Genomic DNA, 5,522 nt, shown 5'->3' on the forward strand with positions numbered 1-5,522 from the left:
CCCTTGGGCTTGTCACACAACCGGCGCCCCTTCACCAGCGCCTCTGGGCTTGTCGCGCAACCGGCGCCCCTCTATCTGCTAGCCCTCTCGGGCCTACTAATTATATCCACCCCTCTCCTGGGGTCCACTCAATATACTCGCCCCTCCTGGGGCCTCTCCATGCACAGATGGTGCCCCCCCCACTGAAGCCTGTCCCTCCGTGCACTCACCCTCTCTGGGCTCTCTATAATCGCGGACTCACCCTCTCCGGGCTCGTCCCTAGAGTAGCACCCTACCCTGGGCTTCTCTTCCTGTGTGCCCCCTTTGGGCCTAACACGAGCCCCTTGGGCTTCTCACGGGTGCTCCTTGCAAGTGGGGCTCAGGTGGCCTTAGCCATGCCTGGCCCCCCCCAAAGTCCTCTTTGCCCCTTCTCAGGGCTGGGGTATTACACCCCGAACTACAGTGCCCTCTCCGGTGCTGTGCACCTTGTCAGGGTAATACATCCCTACTATGGTGCCCCCGCAGGCCCCGGGGTCCCCACCACTGTGGAGCCCCTCTGGGACTCTTCCCAATTGGGCTTAGGCGGCCCTCGCCTTACCTGGCCCCCTTGACCCCTTTTTCTGGGTCCTGCCCCCCTGGGGCTTCTACCTACACCCACGCTGGGCTTCCTCTCACTAAACGTGCCCTCCCCAGGCTCCTCAATCTGTTCGCCCCTTCTGGGGCTGGGGTCCAGACGCCCCGCAATACAGCACCCCTCTCTGGCGCTGGGAGCACCCCACCTCCCTGGGGAGCTCCTGATGAGGCCTCCTCCACCCCTACAGCCTCGCCCGGTCCTCCAGAATAACAATAACTAAACAGAACCATAAGCCAGCCGGCTGTAACACAACAATAAGCCTCCTGGCTATAACATAGGATCTAGGCCCACCTGGTTCTCTTGCAAAGGTCTTCCAGTCAGGGTTCTCTCCACCCTTACTATGATGCAGCCCCTTGGGTGATCAGGCTGCACTGCTCGTTTCTGCTCTGCTTGGCTCTCCTGCAGGGCTCCTGCACCTCAGGCTGCCAGAAGGGAACTGCTGCTAGGCTTTGGCCTGGGCTGTTGATAAAGGCCCGGCCCTGCCCCCTTCTGGTCATGTGACCAGTCTGGCTGCTCCGGCAACCAACACCTGTGCTGTCTCGGGGAGCGTCAGCAGCCCTTATTCCTTCATAGGAACAGGGCACACAAGTGCTCCTGTGACACCCCCCCTTTTGGAGGGGTTGAGGAGTAGGGCAAGGCAATGCAGACTGGATAGCTGCATCAGAGCTCCTTTGTACTCCATCTTTGTCTTGGGGGCATGGGTTAGGAGTCTGCTTCAGGACCGGAGTGAGGGACTGCGGGGAACTCATGGCTAACTGAGTCATCATAGAATCACAGAATCATAGAATCAATGAGTCGGAAGGGACCTAGACAGATCATCTAGTCCGACCCCCTGCCATGGGCAGGAAGGAGCACTGGGGGTGGCAGGGGTAATAACACCCCAGCCAGGTGCCTGTCCAGTCTCCTCTTGAAGATCTCCAGGGAAGGCGAGAGCACCACCTCTCTGGGAAGCCTATTCCAGGCTCTGGCCACGCTTACAGTGAAGTAGTTCTTCCTAATATCCAACCTAAACCTATCCTCCCTCAGCTTGTAGCCATTGTTTCTGGTGACTCCAAGGGTGGCCCTGGTGAACAGAATTTCCCCGAGTCCCTGCTGGTGGCCCCTGATACAGTTGTAGGCAGCCACAAGATCCCCCCTGAGTCTCCTATTGCAGAGACTGAAGAGATTCAGGTCCCTCAGCCTCCCCTCATAGGGCTGGCCACAGAGGCCCTCAGCCATACGAGTGGCCCTCCTTTGGAATGTCTCCAGGTTCTCCACATCTTTCTTGAAGTGTGGCACCCAGAACTAGACACAGTACTCCAGCTGCGGCCTGACCAGTGCCGCACAGAGGGGGAGCAAGATCTCTCTGGACCTGTTAGTGATGCCCCGGTTGATGCATGACAAGGTGTGGTTGGCTCTGCCTATTGCTTCATCACATTGGTGACTCATATTCATCCTGGAGTCAATCCTGACTCCAAGATCCCTCTCTGCCTCTGTGCTGCTGAGAGGGTCAGCCCCTAACCTATAACCTTGGGGAGTAGTACCCCAGGAAGGGAGAGGGCTACAAAAGTTACCAAGCCCAGGAGTATGACAGTATTGGGAGTACGGCCGAGAAGATTTAGTGACCCGCCAAGGGTTGGCGTGATGCTGGGGTGTAGGGGAGGTGGAGCCCCACAGAGGACTGCCAGATGGACTCCCCGCTGCAGACGAAACCCAGGTGGTCTTCCCCCCCCAATGGTATAACATTCAAAGTTGTGGCAGGAGAGACTGGGGGAGGCCGCTTTGGGGATAAACATCTACTCATTGGCCTACAGGAGACCGAAGGGTGATCACTACTGGTCACTCGGGCCAAGGCCGCACGTGACCAGATGTTCAAGGCCAGGCGGGCACAGGCACTATAAGAAACAGCCTACAGACTGGTTCATGAAGACTCTTTTGTAAGCCCTGGTGCAGGTGGTATGTCTACAGTGCTCAGCAATCAGAGATACTAGGTAGGGTAGCTGCCTCTGGGGCAGTCAAAAGCAACTGCCATATCTTAGACAGGTCCTAAGGGCTGTAAACATTAGGCTAGAGGCATGTCCAGCTTCCCTGAGCAGCTCAGAATTAAGTGAATAAATTAGTGACCTAGCACAATCTAAGCCCCATTGCATTCTGGGCTGGGAGTTCTTTGCATCTTAGCAGCACAGCGCAGTGTCATCCTCAGTATTTCAAGTCTACTGTGTGTAGAGTCATTCTACTATGATTTTCAAACTCTGTGCTTTTGCTTTTATGACATGTAATTACAGAAGTCCCAGTCCTGTCTGCACTCACATGTAAGTGCTGTCCTTGAACTCAGTGAGACAACTCAGATGTGCACATTTCCTCACTCTGCAATTGTAGGATGGGAGTCACATGTTGTAATTCTACTGTATTTCTAAGTATAATGGAAAACAAACTTCCTGATTATATACAAAGCACTACTTTTCTTGTTTTAGAGTCACAAGAGGGATGATTTGGAGAGAAAATGTGTTCATGAAGAAGACAATATGAGATACAGGAAAGCTTAATGTAACTTCAGGACATTTTCTTGTGAAGTTTTTATTTCTGTTCTTGTTTGGTTGATTCTTTAGGAATCATCCCCTTCTTTCTGTCCTGGAGTGAATGATCAGAGAAAGATGTTTAGACTTTTAGCCAAAGAAGGTAAGAGGCAAGTCATGGTGTAGAATGTCCCAGAAAAATATCTTTCAAAAACCCCTTTACAGATTAGGGTCATCACATGTTGATGTTTTGCTGTTCTTCAAAGAGTACATGACATAATTTTTTCAAAAAGGAGACTAGTAACTATTAAAAATGGTAAGTTGGTTGAAACACTGGATCTATCATTTTGTTGGATTTCTGACCACCCCTGGTAAGTTGCCCTAATAAACATAAGCCAATTAATTATATGAGCTGATAAAATATATTACCACTAGTCAATAGTGTGAGGGAGAGAAGGAGCCAGCAGGCTCTGGGGCCCCACGCCCGAGCGGTAGCCCACTAGTCCCGCGCCCGCAGGCACAAGACGCTGGGCGGGAATTCACTTTTCACAGGTGTGTGGGGAAGGGTGGAGCTGGTGCTCCTGGGACCGGCATAAAAGAGAGGGCGGGGCCGGCAAAAAGCAGCCGCGCAGAACCAGAAGCAGGCAGCGGAGGGGCTGGAGCTGGCCAGAGCACGTTGCAGCAGATGCAAGCAGCTCTCAACCGCGGTAGGAGCCTTTGGAGAAGGGGTGAGCCCCAATGGGGCTCTTGAGCCCAGTCAGCTGGCTCTTGTGGGACATGGGACTGTTTTGTTACCGGCCGGGAGCAGCTGGGACCCGGCGGGAGCCGAGTACCGCATAAGCCCTAATAGCAGGGCACTCATTGACTGTGGGCACCGCAGTTCCTATAATAGGGGAGGAATGGCCACGGTGAGCCTTAGTTATAAAGGGAAGAATCGAACAAGCCCTCAAGAAGAGCTCCACGAGAGCGGGAGTGGGGTTTCGACCCCACAGCCTACGGGGGGAGGGATATCGGAGACCGTCTGCTGAAGGCAGAAGCGGCAGCCCCAACCCTGGGAGACCCCAGCTATAGCATTTGTGTTGATCTGTACCTTTCTTTCATGGACAATCTGTGTGGTCTACGGACACGTGGCAGAGCCAGATAGGCGGCCACCTCCCAGTGGAACGGGCGACGGTGTAGGGGTGGCGGAGCCCTCATCAACACGGGACCCGCGGGACGCCAAGGAGTCTCATATTTAGACGACACATGCCGGACCATCTGAACCAACTCTAATATCATCAAAGTTGTGGCAGGCGAGCCAAGCGCGTGTAAAACGCCCAACTCAAGGTAAACCAACACTTGGCGACCGGTAAGCAGCCCCGACGCGGGGAGGCGGTCGTGGCTGTACCCCGACAAATAGACATTGGAAAAAACTCTCTTAACATTGGTCATTGATGGAACCAAACACTGCTGAACTGGAGTACCTTCTTGAAAGTCTAAACAGAGACACAGATCTGTTTATAAAAGTCAGGAAACCTTTTTATAGCATATTAATCATTAGGCTATTTTGCTTAGGTTCTGAACCTTGAATATGAGTAACAGATACAGAGCCTGTTCTTCTTCTTACGTTTAGATTGATGTAAATCATGAGTATATGGGCTGACATCTGGAGGCCCACACTGGCATGATATTAGTGTAAGTGAAACCAGAAACAGGTTCAGACTGAGTGAGAGGAATGAGTATTAGCCAAAAGGTGGCTCATTCCTGTAATGACATACTTTTTTTCCTGCATCATTGACCCTGAGTTGACACATGGATGTATTTGCATGGATTAGGTAAATGCACACAAAATTTAAAAAATGTCCAGTTTCCAAGTACAGTACTAACATTAACATGCAAAAGATTCCCTGGTTTTGTACCTCTGATGATCAGAACCAGATTGAATTGTTCACATGGAAACAATTACATGAGTTCTACAGTAAATACATTATGAGACTTTCCAATAAAAAAAATCAGCATGTAATAGACAATTTTAAAATGTGACAAAAATTAATCTTATCTATAAAGAGGAGGATAAATTAACCCTTTCTCATCTAGCAGTTATGTTCACCCAGCTAGGCTTTGGAACCAGAGTTTATAGTAGCGTGTGCTTTGTTTTTTAACTGCACTTTCTAAACTTGTGATTCTTTACAAAACAGACATGTATCCTGAGCAGTGGTTCACCATTCTAGTTTGTTGTTTTCATCAGATCTTCAGGATAGCTTGCACATCAATAGGTTAGTAGATTCAAAATGAAACCAAGCACTTGTTTTTATTTTGCTCTCTCATTCTTAAACATTTTTTTAAGTTTCCATTAGGAACTTTGGCTAAACTTTCATTCCAAGCACTTAGTCTGTTGTTTGCCTTAGGTCAGAACTTTCCATCAAGTCATAGAA

Source organism: Crocodylus porosus, unplaced genomic scaffold (assembly GCF_001723895.1).
Source record: "Crocodylus porosus isolate Cpor-Errol unplaced genomic scaffold, CroPor_comp1, whole genome shotgun sequence".
NCBI classification, from domain to species: Eukaryota; Metazoa; Chordata; order Crocodylia; family Crocodylidae; genus Crocodylus; species Crocodylus porosus.